Source organism: Scatophagus argus, chromosome 12, assembly GCF_020382885.2.
Source record: "Scatophagus argus isolate fScaArg1 chromosome 12, fScaArg1.pri, whole genome shotgun sequence".
NCBI classification, from domain to species: domain Eukaryota; kingdom Metazoa; phylum Chordata; class Actinopteri; family Scatophagidae; genus Scatophagus; species Scatophagus argus.
In genome coordinates, this window is record NC_058504.1 from 7,165,102 (window position 1) to 7,186,669 (window position 21,568).

General features: G+C 39.7%; 1 pseudogene; it reads right to left on the bottom strand.

Annotated features, from left to right (window-relative positions):
* The window catches only part of LOC124068632, a 175,875-nt pseudogene that overhangs the window by 16,957 nt on the left and 137,350 nt on the right, over window positions 1-21,568 (bottom strand).

The following is a 21,568-nucleotide window of genomic DNA, read 5'->3' on the forward strand; positions in this document are numbered from 1 at the left end:
AGAGGAATTATTAATAGACAATCTGGTGGAATATTAGTGGCATTCAATCACTGACAATGACAAAGGGCAGAGCGATTGGGATTCTTATTTAATGGATCTTCGGTTGAGGCATTAGCTGAACATAGATACACAAATTCTGTAATGTAAGAATGCACTACCTTGGTTGAGAGAAATATTTCAGAGAAATAAATAACCACTTAGAAAACTTGTCACCTCTCTGTTTCGCTGCGGTTTTCCGATGCTTCGTAAATCAGAGCTTTTCTGACAATCATCATAAATGTGCAGAAAATGGTACAGAGCATAACACTTTTACCAGATGCTTTTTTGGGGCATAATGTGGCATTATATAAGCATAGTCAATCCCAAGAAAGCCTGTGAACAGCTTTAAGAGAAAGCCACTTGCTATAAATCATTGAAGCATCTTGGTAAATGGAGGATGCTTTTAAAAGCAAAAAATATATTTTTCCTGGGAAATCACCCACTAACTTTTCTCAATTAATTTCATTCTGTCATGCTTTTATTTCTTTATTCAATGAGATTTCAAAATACGTGAATAGAGCAATGGTATGACAAATTGATCCAATTTGTTATCCAGAGCTATCACTGTAATTATCCATCCATCCATTTTCTATACGGCTTATCCGTCAGGGTCGCGGGGGGGTGGAGCTGATCCCAGCTGACTACGGATGAGAGCGGGGGTACACCCTGGACTGGTCACCAGTCAATCGGAGGGCCTCAGTGTAATTAGTGTTCAGGAAAAAAAAATTACCTTTCTCTCCATAAATCTGACAAATAGTTGAAGAATGACAATTCTTAGGGAGTCAATTAGCAGATAAATCTGTCTGAAAAAGGGCAAGGCACCTACCTACTGAGTGTCTACCACCACGTCATAGTTGACGCACCTCCTGTGCTATTTTAGTGCCTTCCTAGCTTTAATGTTGCAGTAAGGAGACGAGTAAGGACAGAAATCTCACTGGGGATCAACAAACACTCTCTTGCGACAAATGTTTGATTGCATTGCAGATTCCACAAGGCTCAACAAGATATTCTTACATCCCCTCCAGCGTACCCTCTCCTTACATGCATGATTGAAACTCTCTACTCTTTCACACAGAGCACTTAAATATTTCAAATTTTATTAAAACTCCTTGAAGTGAAGAAAATTCATGAAATATCAGATCATTTTGAATTCTCAGTAACAAGCAGAAGTATAAAACACTCATATTAAAATAAATTCCACAGACACTGAGGAGCATTTAATGAACTGTCAAATGTGTTTAGACTACTATTGAAGCTAACTTAGCTAACTAAATTTAGAATGCAAATTATGTATTTTTTGCCACCAGAGGTCTCTCAGTGGGAGAGTTGTTGTCTCCATTATTAAACAACCACCACGAAAAATCTATCTGACATGATTCAGGCAGAAATGCTGATGGATGGGGTTATGTTTTAAAGTTTTATTCACATTATGTTTAGTCATGTCCGCCCACTTCTTTCCTCCCTCACAGAAGTTATGGTGAGAGGAAACTCAATGAAACCCACTGCTACCTTGCATAAAATTATAGATCTCTCTGGGTGTCCAACTTTGGACACAACTCAATATATATAATGAAGGTCTAGTTGTTTTTAATTTTAATGTTCAGATGTTATTACATTTTAAAACATATTTGTATCCTTGCATGGGAGTACATATTTGAATGTTCTACACCAAGTGATATTTTAAAAAGGTAATTATTTTCTTTTTAAATTCTAGCCAACAGGATGAGTCAAACAACAGATATTTAGTGAGCATTCATTGCTTAAGTTAATCAGTTATCAATCAACAAGACTAATGCTGCGTTCAGGTGCCACAACAGCAGCATGAATCCCGCTCCATCTTTGTCTACACATTCAGTCCCAATATTGAGAAAGTCTTCTGAGTATTGGCAACACTCAGAACCAAACCCACAATCACCAGACTTCATACTTAAAATTATGCTTTGGGGTATAGTTACACCCATAGTGTGAGTAAAAGGCAAACCCTTACACATCTCTGCAGCCAGAGGGCTTAAAATAGAAGCGTACCTGTCCACCAGACGTGTGAGATGGATGACTGAAAAATGCAATTGAAAAAATTTCATTGTAGACACTGTCTAGGAATCTACAGGGACTCTGTACATGGGCACAGCAATGCTTTATGTTAATGTTTAATGTCTGCACACTAACATGCTCACACAGCGCTAACAATGCTAACAAGATAATGTTTGGCACATACTAGGATTATGTTCAGTTTAGCACTTTAGTGTGGCATTTGTAGCATTGGCTAATCAGCACAAAAATACAAAGTACAGCTGAGGCTAATGGGAAAGTTCATTAGCTCTGCAAGAATTTGGTTATAAACCAAAGTGTGGAACAAGTTCAGATTTTGACCTGATGCTGGCACTAAATGAAGATGCAGGCAATCAGAGCTATCACAGTTCATCCCAAGGGCAACACAAATTCTGAACCATTTAATTAAATCTCTCTCAAAACCACAAATGTAAACCTCATGGTGGTACATGGTGACCAAACTTGTTTAGGATTTATCCTCTAAGCATCATGGATATTAGTGCAAACTTTTATGGCAATCTAACCCTAAGCTAGTGACAAGCATCAAAATTCTTCTGCTTTCATTTGCTCAAATGTGAGGATTTGCTGCTTTTGTATGTTCTGTGTGTGTGTAAAAAATGAAAAGAATTGCTCATCAAAGCCATAATTTGGAGTACTTACAGCTCTTCCATGTTTTTGTTCGGTTGCCCAGAGTCAGTGCATACTCTCAGTACACTCAGTGTGCAGGTATGTTGGATGTTTGTCTACCAACCTTTGATCTTGTCTCCAAGCTCATGACTCCGGCCATGTCTTCTTTGTCTGTGCTGGATCCCAAATGGATACGGTAACCCGGGGAGAAGGACGTAATGCTCGGGGATAGCTGAGATGTTTCATTGACAAGAGCGGCAACAGGGTGAGAGATCAATTTTTATGATCTCCTACTCAGATTCAAATATATGGTAAATAGACATGAGCAATAGAGATGAGCACAGACAGAATAACAAGCACAGACTGGCAGATGATGAAAGGGTACATTCACACACACACACACACTCACAAACACACACACACACACACCTGACAAGGTTAAATTGATCAACTAGTCCTTATTTTCTTTCATATAGGAAGGAACAACCTGATGTACACATCCGCTTTGTTCTCTCTTTGTTACTGCAGCAGCATTCTAAGGTTACATAACGTCTGATACCTGGGAAGCCAAAACCTGAGTGAGTCACTTTTTGCTCTGTATGTACATGGATGTGAGACACTCATTAAAGCAATAGATGTAGTTAACCCTGTGAATGCCACCTGGCACTCGAAGCTCATCTCACTGCCTGTGTGCGGCTGTGAGGTGCAATCACATTTCTTTGGTTAATTGATTGGTATGAATGATATGTTAGAGGCTGGGGTGCATACAGTACAGGGTGCAGTCAGAAACCAGGAAACAAGCTCAACGAAGCCCTGGGCAGGCCTTCCCTCCAAACACACACACACACACACCATATAAACACACACTCTCATCAGACTAAAAAGGAGATAAAAGTTGGATGTCAGTGTGAGCAGAAGAATGGCATGAGTGTGAGTTTTGGTTTGTTTCTCAAGTCTGCTCTCCATGCTCAAGGCTCTCGGTTTCCTTCAATATTTCATAAAGGGAGTACTTGGTGTGCCGAGGCTGCTATAATGTGTATCTGTGTGCATGTGTGTGTGTGTGTGTGTTTTGGGAGAAAAGGCCACAATGTTCGGAAAATAGTATTTATGAGAAAGCTTCACAGGTCTGTCATCTTGCTAATATATGGACTTATAGCTGCTTTCTTACTGAAGGGAAAAGGTAAATGAAATCACACACATACACACACACACACACACACACTAAATAATGCAGAAGGTATTATTGCAGTGGCTGGTGTTTTAAATGAGCTTTGTGGAGAGGGAATATATGGCCAGCTATTCACACAGAGGTTTAAGGCATCTGTGCAGGAGAAGCTGCTGGATGGAGATAAAAAAAAAAAAAAATCAACCATAAGCTGGTGTCACATGACAAACAGAGACGACTTCTTCTCAAGCTGCAGCTAAAGCAGTAGGCTGAAGGATTCTAAATGTGAGCAAATTCATTTGTCTTGTGACGTAACTCTGGAAGAGAGACTGAAAGGCAGGTGATGCTGTGAGTCAAGGGGCGCAGAGTTAAGTCAATTACTGTACAACAGAGAAATGGTTTGAGTTTGTGGTCTAGTAAAGATTCTGTCTTCTCTGTTTCTGACTGACAGGCTACTGATAATATAATTTCATGTGGAAAGGGGGGCAGCCGTGGCCTAGAGGTTGGAGAAGTGGCTTGTGATTGGAAGGTCGCTGGTTCAATCCCCCCACCGGACAAGCAGGAAAAATTTGAGTGTGGTGGAGTGATAATGTCCCCAACTCCTATTAGCCAGCTGATGTGCCCTTGAGCACCCCAATATATGCTCCCCGGGTGCTTGATGCAGCCCACTGCTCCTGTGTGTTTCACTGCATTTTGCGTGTGTGTGTGTGTGTGTTTCAATCAGTGATGAGTTGAATGCAGAGAAGTAATTTCCCAGCTTGGGATTAATAAAGTAACTTAAAATTAAAAGAATTCTTATAAAAGAAAACTTCCACGTACTCAGTCGTAGAGTCCAACGTTGTCAGGGTCTTCATTTATATGTTCTTACCGGAAGCAAATTTTAGAAGGTCTAGAAATTGCAAACTGGGGTGAAGATGTGTCCCTGCAAGAAGAAAATGTTTCAGCTTCAAGTTTCTGGTGCAGGTGGAGATTGTTAATAGTGTAATCAACCTTAAGATAGTTGAAGAAAGGCTCAGTATTGAACCCCACAAATCAAGCAAAGTCATCTCCACTGTGAACCCTTTGCTCATCGTGAAAGCTGCTGTCACAGATGAATTAGAAATTATCTAGATGTAAGAACATGTGCATTCATGTGGAAAGACATAATGGCAATGGTGAATATAATTAAAGCTTTTATGCAGCCTGATCACATACATTTGTCTAATGTTGCGGTGGTGGTAGCAACAGGTGAAATCAAAACCTATGCCATTAACACCTTAGTGCTTGCTACATACACATATTCACACCTCATGGCTCATAATAAAAGAGACTGACAGCGACTTTCACAAGCATACTGCTGATCTTTGCTCCACTGCTGCCATACTTCAACTGTACCTGTAAAGTCTGTTCTGTTAGTCCATGATATGATACACAATTACTTAGATCTGCGATAAATGGTGTAGAAGGATAATGAGTGATATAATAACAGGTGTCGTTTATTTTGGTCCTTTTCTGTCTTCCAGAACTGCGTGACTCTCTTGTCCCTTCAACTATGTCAGACTGTATATCTAGTCCACTTCCAAACAGCCTGTATGGAGTGCAGCAAACTTTCCATCTGTCCATCCATGCCCCTATCTATTTATCCATCCGTCAAATGGTCCCAAGTGAATGTGCGGGGCTGGAGAATTGTAGTGCTGAGTGATAGATATCAGCCCTTTCGTTTCCATCAGACTAAAGGTTAACAGCTCATCATTCTTCCCCCCTCCTGAGGAGAAGGATTGCTGGGGTGCTGTGAGACGGTCGGGTGCACCGATAGCAGTGGACTGACAATACAAGTGGCAGATTTGATATTGTCCAAGTAAGAAAGAAAGCTGTTATCCTCTGACCTTTAAGCCCAATGTAAACCAATACATACCTAAAAACAACACTGGGGGGATTTGTTGGGGTTTTCGTCGCGCAGCAGTGAGAATTTGGAAGAAAAACAAAAAACAATATATGTAATGTGGTTTATCAGACATGAAACTTTCTTTATCGCTTAAAACACATGATCACACACCACACAGGACTGACTATTTTAGATAAGGATGTACATATTGGGGAAAAAGACACTAGTTTTAAAGTGAAAGTATCAGAATGGCAGAAATTTTTCTTACTCTTTCTGATGGCAACACAGCCAGAACATGAAAACTTTATTGAAAAAATAACTTATCGACATAAACCAGAAAAAATCGTGAAAAAACTTTCAAAAAACCATATAAAAAACTTTAGCATTAAGCTGAAACAGAAGCTGTTATAATTATATCTCTTCTGTGATGTAACACAGCAAGGCCATCAAATGCAAGTGCTTATTACTGTACATTTAAGCCACATTATACAAGAGAACACTTGATGCCATAAAAATGGGTAATATAGTAAGAGGAGACACAGTATGAAATGGCATGCACAGTTGTGTGGTACATTTAGTTCCACTTTCCACAATTTATAATAACATGCTTTGAGATAAGAGATCTGCTGTGAGAACCAAAAATATACATAGAATTAACATCTTGTGGATTTAAGCCTGCATGCACCAGTCAAATTGCAGTTTAAATCAATGTCTGTTCTCATATAATATGTAGTGAAGACTCTGAGGGAATATAAGAAAAGATAATTGCAGGGCTTTTTTTTTTCTTTTGCCAAATGGGAGTTATCACCATATCTGTGTGTATGATTTCAGTAATTTCCAGTGAGAAACATGTCATCTTCACTCAGAGACTATTTTTTATAGAGAAGTACAGAAGACTGATAGCAAGCTTCACCACATGGTGCAATGACCTGAAGCAAAACCAAATAATGTGTTGGGATGGATGCAGTTGGGTGAAATAATGTAATGTCACTTAGTTCATTCTCTCAGTCTACTTGCATGCTTTTCATAGCTATAAAGTGAAGTGAAAGGAAAATGGGAGCGAGAGCGAGAGCGAGAGAGAGAGATGCAAACAGATACAATACATTTTAAAGAAGTTATGTAGAAAACTTCTGCCTTTCCACATAATTTGAAGGATATTGCAGTGTACAGGTAGTTGTGGAGTGAAATGTCCATTTGGGTACAGGTCTCTAAACTGGAGAAAATAATTTGTCTGTGTGGCTGGCTTTTGGAGAAAATAAAATACACATGCAGATTTGGATCTGTCTATTACCAGGGTGAAGACATAAAAAAAGAGAAAAGAAATACATTTTCATGTTTCACCTGACAAAAGTTGTGGATAATACCAATATAACCACTCTTTTCCATCCATTTTTTTGATACTCCTCTGTTGAGGTTTCAAGTCAGCTGAGGCAATACTGAAGAGGGGAGGTAAAACACTGCTGAATGCTGATTAGTCAGAGTGAACTGGAGCAAGCAAAACATTTGTGTTGTAAGATTTCCCACATTTTCCTTAGGGGGGGCTGGAGCCTATCCCATCTGACAACAAGCTAGAGGCGGAGTACACCCCGGGTTGGTTGTCAGTCAATCACAAGGCTGAAGCACAAAGATAGACAATCACACACTCACTCACTGGAGAAAACAAACAAACAAACAAACAAAATACACAGGCACAGGGGAGATCATGCAAACTCTGCACAGAAGGGCAGGGTTAGGCAAGGTTAGGGTTAGGACCTGGACTTGAACCCAGAACCCTCTTGCTGTGAGGCAACAATGCTAACCACTGCTCCACTGTGCTGCCCTCGGGATATCCCTTACCACTAATTTTGCTGATGTTTACAAAGGGAAGAATCTCAGCATATCAATATGGCCATAAAAGAAGGCCACATCCTCAAAACCAAATCCTCGCTCATCACTATTATGAGCCAGCCAACAGTGGTCAAGAGATAATGCTGAAATAAACAGCTGGGGAAATATTTCTCAGTGGCCATACTATGATGAAAATACAGAATGAAAAGCAATAACATGGAACAATACGCGTAAATTATTTTTATATCACAGAGACGATTGTGTCTCACCATCTCTAGCATGAAAATCAAATCCTTCTGGCTAGAGAGGTTAATACTTTTATGTTCATGGTCCAAATCTGACTGAACAAAGATAAACATTGACTGATCTAATCTCAGAAGCAATTTCCATGGATGATATGAGTGACTGGTTAAGTCTGTACACAGGGAACTGGGAAACTGATGGATGGAAAACCACCTGTGCTTTCATTAACTCAAGTTTGGTGTTGCAGCAGTTGGCAAAGAGTCTAATTAATTCTGTTCTGGTATGTTTATTGATTAAAAATTTACTGGGAAGAATGTTTGAATATAGTCCAGATGTTGAGGCTGAACATTTGCTGTCTTTTGCCTATAGAGCAGCATCTGGACAGAAAATGCTAAGTTAGGAATATACCTTTTCCATTTGTAAATTAAGCTCAATAAGGCTGTGCTCACATCTCAGCCATTTGATACAGACAAGATTTTGTGATACAGAATGTGAGTTTTTAGCAAGAACTCAAATGCTATGCTGCTATTAAATTAATGAGCTGATGGTGGGAACTGTAAGAAAAGCAATCCGGTCAGCAATGTGTACAATGCATCTACAAAATTATTCATGACTTATCAGGTCCAGCGTATTTATTTGTGATTAATGCAATACAGAAAAATTAATTACAGTTAATTAGCAAAGCAAAGCGTAGGATAGCATCAGTGAATAGGACGTCATTCCCACTCTGGGTCTGGGTCCAGGCAGGAATATACCTTCACCAAAACTCTCCACTGATTGATTTCAGTACATTTCACTTCAAGCTCACAGCTCTTGGTTCCATTTGAAATGAATCGTAGTAAACATAAATTTCACCAGATTTAAGGTGAGTAACATAGTGTATTGTAGGTGTATGGATATGATAGGAGAGGGTGGTGTTTCTACACTCAGTTGGCAGCTTTTTAGGTACACTGAGCTGAAACTAATTCAGTCTAATTCAACAGATGAAGACTGCAATATTCATCTTACATTTAATCTGTTCTTGACCTCAAAATGGTCATTTTGAGGCTGCGGTTTTTGAATCATACTGATTTTTACTCTGTGATGCTTCTAATATTCCCATTTGTAAGACACATCTGTCAGTTTGACACAATACAAGACAATTCAGTTCAACAGGAGCACAAACTACAGTCTCTGAAAATGTCTCATGAAGTTATATCAACGTCGCTCAAATTCAACAAAAATTAACATTAGAAGATTTCTGAAAGTAGAATTTATTGCACAGCTGTTTAATTATGCTGAATTAGTTTCAGTCAGGTACACCTAATAAACCGGTAAATTATTGTATTTGTCAGAAAGACATGGATGTTACAGATATTGATCTAATATGAGATTAAAATAATAATAATGAAAAAAAAATGGTCAAGATTGGAAGTACATAAATACAACCCCAATTATAAATAAGCAGCATATATTTCAAACTGTCCAAAGAAATTGCTGGCAAAATATAAAAGTAAAATAATATCTAATGTTCATCTAATAATACTACTGTTAAAGCAGCATTACAAAATCTAAGTGACATTTGCTGACTGACACAGCAGATGTGAAAAATCTATTCAGCCACAGCTGAAATGTAGGACACATTGATGTACGCTTAGAAAGGCTGAAATTGCTTTCTCATATGGCTATAGAGTTGTGGCTGAAATCATAAAACTTTCTATCAATCACCTTCTAAATTAGAAAAAAAAAATGCTGTCTATTTTTCCACTCAGTACTCTAAAGGTTGGGCATGAAATTTTAAATTATGAGTCTAAGAGGAGCTGTTATCCAGTCCTGTAGCTTTAGCGTAGAAGAGCCTTTAGCAAAGTTATGGTAAAACAAATCAAAGGTGCTTTATAGGTTTGTCCTTCTCATGTCACTGCTTACTCTGGCACTTGGCCCAAATGCCTTCATCCCCTGACCTTGGCGATGATGATGGCATTAAAACTGAAACATGCACATACTTACGGATGTTCTCTCACTGGCATACTCAAAGCCAGGAAACAGACACGCACACACACACACACACACACACACACTCCTGTAGGACAAAACCAAGGTGATAGCTTCCCTGCATTTACTTTGCAGTCAGCAAAAACATGCAGCAGTTCATTGCACAATTCAGCATTAAATTACAATTTCTGACAGAGTACTGCTGATGAGTTCTGAGGACAATATAAAAGGACAACAAGGTAACAATGTAACATTTAGCTGACACCTATGCTTCGTAAAAGCCTGCCTTTAAAACAACATTTTTTTTTCAGATGTGACTGCATTACCAAATGTTTGGCTTCGAAAAGCAGATGAAATCCAAGCTGAAGACTTTTTAGAAATGTACGCACGTAGAAAGGAGGGTTTTGAAGGGCATCTTTGGTCTTTTACTTGAGGGTAATTACAGACAAGCTCGACATCAGTGAAAAAGTGCTGGAAAAAGAAGAGCCGGAGGATGTGATGACCATTAAAGACACTCACAGAGTAATTCCCTGAAGCAGCAAATGAAACAATCTTCTGCATTAAAAGACTGAGAGATGAAAATGGGTTTGTGCCTGTATCGAAGAGGAGTCCTGCTGCTGAAAATCACCTCTGTACTGCATCCCCTGTCATCAGACTGACTTCTACCTGTCTTGAAGGCTACTGATGCATTCCACTTATACTTGTATGTCAAGTGGAATGCACTACACGCCTGGTCTCAGTATGGTGTCTCGCTGGGTTCACTAAGGTGCTGCTGAGCCTGGTTGGGCTGAGCCCTGTTGCTTGCCGTGACTTCACGTGTGATCCAAAGCCCGAGTCCAGGCACAATCCAGTCAGCTATATGCCAGACCAGCCAGAGGTATCTAACATTATAAACACTACAGACAAACAGCTATAGCAAAGACTATAGTAAGTAGCAAGTCCTAGTAAGCTCTACTAATATGCTGTCCTGCTGCTCCTTCAAAGTTATGTATAATTAAGGATGTGGGCGCTTTGAATGACAGCTAGCCACAAATTGTGTGCTTGTGTGGTCAATTGCACTAACTGATCCAGCTTATAAAAATGAATGGAATGAATCAACTGAATCTTGATATGCTGGCCTTATAAAAATATATATAATGTATATCACATATTCAAATTAAACAAGAAGTAAACAGATAAACATGAAGACATGAAGAAAGGCTGAGAGACAGAAAGGGAGTTTCAGTGCTGTTGAGTTTAAGGTCAGTGAGGAGGAAGCTGCACGTAATGTCCGAGGTTGAGTCGCTGGGGGTCCTGCTTGCTGTGATAGCAACCATATGTAACCTGCTGCCCTCTATCCCCATCACACACACACACACACACACACACACACACACACACACACACACACACACAGCGATATTGCCTGCCAGACACATAACAAATACCTTAGGAAATAGAGCACTGACTCACATACTTTAACTTCACACATAGCAACACTTAAGGGAAAAAAAAACATGGTGTTGAAAGAAAAAAAATCCTGTTCGTGTTGTTCCCTCACATACAGACAGACAGACACACACACACATGTTATATACAAACATTATATGATACTATTTTCATAAATAAATATAAAGAAAGATGCATGTCTGTTTCTATTGTGAATCCCCACACTGTCCCCTGTGGTGCTGGCAGAAACCCTACAAGTGAGCCAAAAACTCCTCGGTGGCTCTGTGCAGCTCTGGGTGAGCGTCTTGCCATCCATTCCAATAAACTGCTGTGTTAAATTCCTATCTGAAATGTTGTTATTTATATGACATTTTCCCTTTTTCTCTTTAAAAAATGTCTGTTAGTGTGGAGTGTCTTCTTATTGGTTTCAATGGACAGTTTTGACACCCTCTTGGTCAATTGTTGCAGAACTGTGGCATCGTTCAAAGGGGGAAAAAAGTGCTACACTTTCATGTTGGAAGTAAATTGGCTTCCTCTGAAGACTATCTTTCCGACCCATTTTCATCTATGGTGCGCTTCTTGCCTTAAAGGTGACATAAAGGGAAGAGAATGAATCGAAGGAAACAAAAGGTATGAGAGACAAGTTGAGCAAAAACTAACTTGTGGCAACAAATATGCCGAAGATGTATGAAGATATTGACGTGGAGAAGACGGAGGAAAGTGTTGAATGAGAGATTTCACTCAAGCAGTATAATGGCTGCCCCACATTACAGCTTTAAAAACCACTGGATGGATGCTTTTATTCAAAGTGCTTTACAAGAAGCACAATTACTTCAATTTTGTGTGTGTGCAGCACATAAGAGGTGTAGTCCTTAAACTTAGCATCAGTGCATCTTTTTAAAAAAAATCTCTTTTAAGATTCTTGGCTACTTATTTTACACCTTTAGGCCTGAATTCAATAACTATCTTTCAGTAACAGGGCTCTCAACGATTTAAGGGCATGGCTACCTTGGTTACTGTGTTACTGCACAATTAAAACCAAAGACAGTGTCAAAGTGCTCACCCTGGAAAAGAATGTAACCTGAGGTTATACAACGAGTGTTTTTGACAGGTTCCCGCCTTGTAACATTGAGCAGCTAACAGCATGGCTCCTCATTCAGCCTCAGGATTACAATGAACTCTGTACAAGATGCAAGGCTTTTCATCCATGTGCTGGTCTCTGATCACTAGTGTATCTTGTGTATAAGTCTAAAGGCATGACTGGCAATATTTATCAATTACTTCTTAATGTGTCACACATTTTTGGTCTGCATTAAAACATGACAATTATGCCTTATACCAGAGGTGAACACTGAATTTATCACACTTGGCATCAAAGGCAAACACCCACGCTGGTTGTAGTGAGGAGCTCTCTCTTGTAGTCTGGGTTGAAATGATGTTCTGCATCTGACAAGCAACGCTGCCTTGAAAAAGCCCAGAGACAGACTCCTTTATCCTAACAGAGGAGGGAAAGTTCCTCCCAGTGGGAGTGAACACCAGGATCATGTTTAATTATTTACAGAATTTACAGAAGTGTGAAGGAAAAGTGTGAGTGTAGCTCATGCAGGAAATGTTTCATTTTATTTTTCCTCTTAATTCCATAGTTTCAGTATACAATGAAAATAGGGCTCATATGACTTCCATCCATTCATTTTCTATACATGCTTTATCCCTGCAGGGTCACGGGGAGGCTGGAGCCTATCCCAACTGACAACAGGCGACACGCTGGGTCCACCCTGGACCGGTCGCCTGTCAATCACAGCCAATTAACCTAACATGCACTTTTTTGGGAGTGTGGGAGGAAGCCGGAGGCGATAGCACTTGTTTGACTATAATAATATATTTAAATGAATATGAATGAATGAAAATGAATTCATACAGTTAAAAATGTACAATATATGACATTAGAAAAACAAGATTACAAAGCAGAGATTAAAATCCTCTGAAACTATCCTCTATGGGAATTTAGGCAGGATGTCATTTGAACCAAATGAGGATTTTCTGCGTGAAACTTGACATCTTCTTTTAAGAAGTTGGGAGGGTGTAGATTATATGCCTGTGTGGTTGAGTAGGAGTGATTCTGTGCAATTGTTTTACAATAAGATATAAAATGATTTGGACAGCAAATCCAATTGATTTGTATCTTATATACAAAATGAAAAACGTTACTATCATATAGTAAGAAGTTTTTATTTGTTTGTTTGTTTTCTGGCTTATGCAATGAGGCTTCGTCAAATTTATGCAAAATTAATTAATTGAAATATTTTCATTAACCAGTTTTGGTAATGTCTTTGCTACATCACCAACAATGGCCCCATACAAGCTCAGTATAATTGGTGCACAGAAATCATTTCATAGATGATCTGCAGGGGAAAATGAACTGAAATATAAAATCATAGATTTGACCTGCATCTGGCCATAAATTGTAGTGGCATTTTATGGAGACGATAAGGAGGGCTGGACAGAGGCAACTGCCCCTTTGGGAGCCATCACAGGACCACCACTGAGCATGGGAATGGTGTTCAGTCGCTAAGGCATTCCTCGGTGGCTTAATCCGTTTTTACTTTGTAAAATAATGGCTGCGTAACTTTTGTTGGCCTGCTATTGCATATGTTCAACATGTGCTGCCAACATTTTTTTTCTAGTTCGGGCAGAGAGCTCGCATAATTCACCATAATAAAAATTATCCTTTTATTCCCGAAGAACACAATAGAAAAATCACAACTACCAATTACCATGAATCACATAATAACATCACAGTAAAGGACATAAAGTACTGTAGCCATGAACAAAAATAACAACCAAACAATGTACTCATGAGAACAGATTTTATTTTTTGCCCGTCATCTTTCATTTTCATAATCCACTTTGTCAAAGTTCAATAATACATTAGCCACAAACCCCCATTCATTTAAGAGTGTGGGTCAAGACATGAGAGTGCAAAAGAGTGTGTGTTTATGTACATATGTAATCAACAGAGCCTGACAAAGACCTTTTGAACTGGAACGAGTAGCTGGAAGACTCAGAGGTGATCAGGTAATTAAGTGGATTTGACCCCTTAAACATGAGATAGAAGGAGAGGAGATGGAGTGCACGATAGAGCAGGAGATGTATGTATGAACATTGTACAGTAGAGCAAGCAGGTGCAGAGAGATTAAGGATAAGCAATAAGGGTGAGCTGAGAGTCCATCACCTATTTGGCCTGGTACACTGAAGACAGCAGCACTGCTTTATGCATGCAGAAGAGGTCTCTCCTCCAATTACACATTCCCAGGCATCACATAAGTGCACACCTGCATTCATACACGCACCTCCTTTAATTCTTCCTCTTCCTTTCTTCCTGATGAAATGTGAATGCAAATCAGCTATGCTCTGCTGGCTAAAGGCGCTAAGAGGTATTATAGGTGACATTAAGGAGGAATGTATCTGTTGTCACACAATATCTGGATGAGTGGTGCACGGGTGTGTATCCTGAGCCCAAATGTGAGGGCGAAGACAGAGATAAGTCATAGATAATGCACACTACTGCATCAATAAGTAAAATATGCTGCAGAAGATGGGTCAGCTTGCCGTGTTTTGCATGATACTCTATGTCTGTGACAACGGCAGTGATAACTACTCTGACACTTGCTGGGCTTGGGAGAAAACAGTGTGCAGCTCTTGCAGTGGATGATCTCCTTGACAACTGCTACATGTTGGGAGAGGGGCGGAGGCGCCAGTCTCAGGCCAGCCAGCATGGGATTTATGGGGGTGATGCCACTTGCAGGGACAAGACTGGGGTCAAAATCTGGAGACAGAAGATAAACATGGCTGCAATGGATAGCAAGTAACCCAGCAGCTGCACAGACAGTGCACACGCATTAAGAAATTAGCACCTGTGTCCTAACTGCTTATCAGTCACGGCTAACATTTACTGTGGCATCATTTCAGCGTGCATGCTGGCTGTTTCATATTCCATTTTACATCCTGTACTTCCTCCATGAACACAGAGCAAGGCTTCTGTCAACAGTAGTGACACACAAGCAGTTTATAAATAACTAAATATGTCAGCCACTCATGAATAAATCATCTGACGAAAAACATGAATATTTAAACTATTTTTACTTAGTCTCTTGTCTCTCTCTCTCTCTCTCACCCACACACACACACACACACACACACACACACACACACACACACACACACACACACTTATAAACTATCACACAGTGTCTGGCTTGCTCTCAGCCTTCACCTCTCCTCTTTAGTTTTTGAATGATGACCTGTAACATCACAAAGACATTTCTGAAAACAAAGATGCTGCATTCACAGGTACTGTTTTAGACACTGCACCTGGACACACACGTATATTCACACTATCACAGAGATTCCAAGTTTTTTTTTTTGAAATGGTAATCTGTTGTCCTCTCCCATGAGTCTCCACTGCACCTGCAGCAGGCAGCAGCAGAGAAAGGAGGCCATTGTGTGCGTGTCTGTCATGCAGTGCCATGCACGCCAAGCCTCACGAGTTACAGAAAGTTGACTGAGACAAAATTGAAAATGAAAGCACAACAAAACACTGATGCAATGTTCGCTCAAGAGGACCTGCATGAGTTTTTTTTCATGAAAGAGTCAATGGAGAAGAGGAAATGTAGTTCGATGAGCTGTTATGCGATAGAGTGAAACAGTTATCAGTGGCATGACTTGGCTGAACTAAACACCATAAAGATGAAGAGCTGTTGTTACTGTGGCCGTTCTCCTGGCTTTCTGTTTCCTGTTGATGACCCTGACATTCGTCTTTAGCCAGGTGACAGAAGTATAGGAGGCAGGTGATAATGAAAACACTGCTGGGCTGCCAGAGCAATGAATGACTTGTTCTGGTAAGCTGGAGGAGAGGAAGATGGATAACGTGAAAGGAAGGAGATAAATGATGCGGGAGAGAAACAGCCAAAGGGAAACAGAGCCATGACATCCAATCCAATTATTACTACAGCACACCAGGTTGCACTGTTTTCCATTAAGAGTATATCTTAATCTATATCTATCTTGGGGTGGTCACAGATGTCACTAATTGTGTTCTTATCTGAATATGTTGAGACAGAAAAACAATAACTGACTACTGAAAGACTGCACTGCTATGCCAAGTATTCTTTTCACAATATCCATGCTTTGTTATTGTCCCTATTCTGGGTAGCCGCTTTTTGTATTATAGAATGACAGTTTAAAATCGTGTGTAATAAGTGGTAAATAAAATAAGTGTAAATAAGTGGCGAACTTTTCAGCAGCCTTGTGCTGCATTAGTGAAGTTAAAACAAAATAAAGCGAAGCAACCGTTGCAGGAGGTCAATTTTACAGCATTAACCGGGTACTGGTATTACACTTACTGTTGGTCCTTGCCTTGTGGCAGGCCATGAGTAAGTGCTGAAAACAGAGGCAATGGCAAATAAATCTAAAGAAAAGTCTCAATTCAGTCAAAACTTGAAGGCACCTTCCTTCACAGAAATGAGTTCAAATCAATTGGGAGAAGAGTGGGTACGGAAATGGATGTGGACGGTATTGTTACTCTGTACACGCATGACTTTTCACCATCACTGACAGCTTATGCTGAGGGGGATATGGCTTCCACCCTGAATGGATATGAACAGTCGTCTGAAAATCTGACACATGAGCAGCATTTATAAACAAAGCATGTAAACCTGTTGTGTAGATGTACTTATTCAGCTGTACACTGAGGCTAGGTAATACCTCTTATACAACCGATTATCAATAATGTATTTTTCTGTCAGCCAAAATGTGATCCTGTTTGCGTCAGTGTGCCTGCCTTTCTGTTACTTCTTGTACTCTCCTGACAAAGTATTAAATAAGGTTCTATCTGACCCAGGAAAAACATCAAGAATAGACAAAAAGTCATCTCCAGGGTTACTTCTCGGATTCACCTGGTTCACGCTGAACTCAGGTCACTTCAGCCGACATGACCCGACTCTTCAGTTGTGTGTATGTGCTTCCCTCTATATCTGCACACTTCTCTTTTGTTAGTTTGTTGATCTGTTTTTCTCCATTCGCTTTGCCATCATAATCCTATCGGACATCAAGCTCATATTCCTTTACATAAGCAGCGAGAAGTTCTGTGTATTTCGTCTGTTGCGTTCACAACTTAAATGTTGAATGAGAGACAGTTAAGTTTGTATTTAGAGCAAGAACTAATCTGATTAGGAGCGTGGCCAACACACCTCAAGCCTCTAAGTTTGTTAAACAAATTAAAAAAAAAAAAATCTAAATTTTATCTTTTCAACATTCTTAATATGACAAATAGCACTTGAATAGGATCTGTCTATTAACAGCAAAATTGTGTCCACATTAAATTTAAACCAACACATTGGATTTCTGTGCATATTTTGGTTTTTGGTGCTCTTTTTCATGTTTCTGAAGATAAAGTCTAAGACAGTGACTTGAACTATTGAACCACACAGGCATATAATCTACAGCAAATTGAACTATCAGACTAAATGTCATGTTTTGCTCCAAGTCCATCAGAATCAAAGAAGAATTGCCTCTTTTGTTTACACAGCAATCACACTGTCAAATCATGGAATCAAAATCCATAATGGAAGACAAAGAAGTACACATTTCTCCATTCACAGCAGTGTCGGTTGAATCCTTGAGACGTGCATTTGAGGCTTGACTCTCATTTTTTACAAACAGAATGTTTTCTCTTGAGTAATTTTGTACTGTATGATTTTCGAGCTGTCGTAGTCCTACGTTAATTCCAACGTTAAATTGGTAGAAATGCTATCAGACAACTCCTGCAAAATTTCTAAGATTCTGGAGAACAAAATCCCACAGCAAGACTGCTGCTGTAAATTATCAGAGCACAAGTCTCACAAGTTGATAAAAACAAAATCTATAATATAATCAACAATACTTAACGCTGTAAGTACTCACACTTTGTCATCATTACCACCATAATTAAGTCCATTTCAGCATTTACCTGAAACAGCAGTCCTGTTTTTCTACATCCATCCCTTTACACACAAACACACCAACAGCGTGTGTTTAGGAGTCCTGCAGGAGCAGGTGCATGTGCGGAGATGAGATGCCATTTGCTGTTTTCAATTCTTTGAGGGAATTTTCAGCTTCTCTGGCTCTCTCAATGCTATGGCAACAATGGTGTTTCAGTCCGGAAGCCACGTTTTATGTTTCATCACTAACAGTGCAGTGACCTAGTCTTCGAATGGTTTCAGTGCAAAAAGGGGTCTGTAGTGAGAAAGTCCTCCGAGACCCAGAGATCATGAAAGCGCCTTTAAACAAAGACATCAAGAGAAACCTTCTAGTTCTCCGACCGCCCACGCAAGGCTGCTGCTTGTCTCTGTCTGTTTATCTCTGATCTCTTTTTCTCTCGCTCACAGTTTGAGTCTAATCCATTTCTGTTTACTCCTCCATTACTGCACATTTCGCTGCTCTACAGCATTTACACATACAGTACACCCTCATCTTCGCACTTTGTTTCTAATGTAAAATCTTTCCTCTAGGTTTCTTCAGTGCAGCTGCATTCAGGCCTGTCTACATGACATTACATTTAAAAAATATATAAATTTGACTACAACAAGCTCCTGGCTATACTCCCATGTCTGCCTTGACACAACCTCTCCTCCCCCTTCCCTCCTCTTCAAACTGTGATTTTCATGGAAAATGTTGCCTCTCAGCAGAGTCAGCCACGGGTGGCGGTCGGGGGGACACGGACAGGCACTGCGAGGCATGCTGGGTAATAAGGGTAATATTTTCTGACGAACAGACAGACCCAAGCCTCCTGGAACTTTGCCTTTTACTCACCCTGCGAACCATCCCCTCTATCTGCATCGCTATTTCTCCTTCTTCCTTCATCTCCTAATCTCCTCCAGATATCGCTCTAAAAATCCATGAATTACTTTTAACCATGACGAATTCTTCATTTAACTTTTCTCTATTATGACAGACGCACCTTTATCACATTTGTTCTGCATAGACTGCAAGTCTTAAACTCAGCAAAAGTTTTGTGAACGATTATTTCCATCGTGACTTTTTATAGGAAATTTAGCTCAGTCATTTAAATCAGTTGCTGATGGCTGCAGTACATCAGGTGCACGTTTGTGTGCAAGTGCATGTATAACTAATGCATGGCAAGCGAACACAGCAAAAAGAACTGTGGGAAACTCTGCTGCTCATGTGAGCCTTTTTGTTCATTCAAAAATACTAAAAACTGAGGGAATTTGTGTTTGTGTGTAAAAAAAAAAAGATATTTCTGTGTGTCAGGACAGTGTGCATATGTGCAAGTTTGTGTGTGAACCAAAGAGAGGGCAAATTCATCCACGTGTCTTCCTTTGTCTTAGTAGCAGCTGCCTTGTGGTCTCCATCCAATAACATTTCCAATAAGAGTCCAAACCAGCCAATCAATACCATTATTGCTTGTAATACAAACATCCATTTCTATAATGGGAGCCTATCATAATCGCCCTTGCTGTCCTGGAGTGCTGCAAGTTAACAGAAGTGGCATTTTGCAGTGAATATTAATATAGGGATGCACTGGTTTTTCATTATTATTTACTAAAATGCAGCTAGTGCTTTATCTTACAGCTGCAGCACCAGCATCTGCAGCCATGAAAAACACTTAATCCCCTTGCAGCTCACTATGACCTGTAACTTCCAAACGTAGCAGGGCAAGTGACCACTGAACCTCTGAATCATGGAGTCAATACATTGTATGAAGGGACAGTGCTTTGCCACTCAGTTTGAATGGGATATTCTGAAAAGCACCACGCAATATATCTACAACTGTATCTACAACTTTCAGAAAGTCACATTACAAAGTGTTCAAGGCCTTTTTAATGTTTTGTGAAATTTAAATTAAGAGCAAGTTAAAAAAAAAACAAAAACAAAAACAAGGTAAACAAGGCTGGAAAACTGGCCGGTTACTAATACAGCATAATTAATTACGGTGGTACCTATGAATCGCCTGCATAAATAAACAAAAGACACCAAACAAATAAATGGTATGAGCCATGAGCTGGATTTATGTTTGAAGCTTGCAGCATGCATCATATTTAACAAACCCACTTTCTCTTAATAAAAAAAGAACAAAAGGGTAATTAGTTGACAATTTCACACTTTTGTTCAGCCAGTGGCAGTTGGTTTCAGTTAAACATGCTGGTGATAGGAACAGCACTTGCTGGCAATGTTCTAGTTCCTGTATTTGCAACTTTAAAGCCCAGTTCAAATGGGATTAATATGGAGCAACCAAATATTCACTGTGCACCTTGATAATTTAACTACTTGTTCAAGAAGGCATTTATTGATTGCCAAACAGGCCTATATGTGCATTTTCACGCAAAATGAAAATTTCATATGAGCTGTTTAAAAAGCTGAAGGCTTGTGAAACAGAAAAAAACTGAAAGAACAAAAACTTGAGATCTACCTCACACAAAGCTGTCCAATTGTGGTCAAATGTAGACTCTGGAGCTGATCCCCCTAAAGCTGTCACTCAGACCAACCGGCAACTCACAGTACTTTGTTCGGGTACTTTATACAGAGAAGTAATTTCGGTTGTAAATACAAGTCACCAAATACTGTTCAAAACTGACATTTTTTCAAAGGAGGAGGCTGCTTAAAGTGAGCAGATAGAGCACAGACTGCTTTAACAAGAATCGGTACTCGGAAGTAACAACATTATTAAGTCGGTAGGCTGCCCTTTTTAGTGTCAAGTTCTGTACCCAACCTTAGAGTTATGAGTAGTAAAGTCTCTTGACAAACAACTGAAAAAAAGCTCAATTTTATCCCTGAGATAAAGTGTCTTAGACATAGCTGCCAGACCGAATAAGATTTAGAGATGAGAGTGTCTGTGTGTCTATAATCAGTGGTAGCTTGTAAGGTGGAAGGTCAGAGAGACAAGGACGGAGACCAGAACAGAAAGACAGACATAATCATGTTTGACAGAAAGGGGAAAGATCGAGGGGAACCATTTTTCTGGTGATTCTGCAGTACTCTGTTGTCATGGCAGTGTGGGTATTTCTCATTTCACTGCTGCAACATACACAAAATTCACCAAACCTGGCCGTAAATATACTTGTCATGTATCAAACAATACACGCTTCTCACCTTTATAGTCAACACAGCGCAAAATGAATACAAGCTTACCTGCAGAAAACACAACAATAATGTGAAACTGTGCTGACTAAATGGTACCTCTGCTCTCTGGACTGGACACAAGGATTGTGTCTGTCTCGGAACTTAAAGTATATGTATTTATACATAACACGGTAACTTTTGTGGTATTTTTGTTTCAGGTAATTGAAAATTGCAAGTCA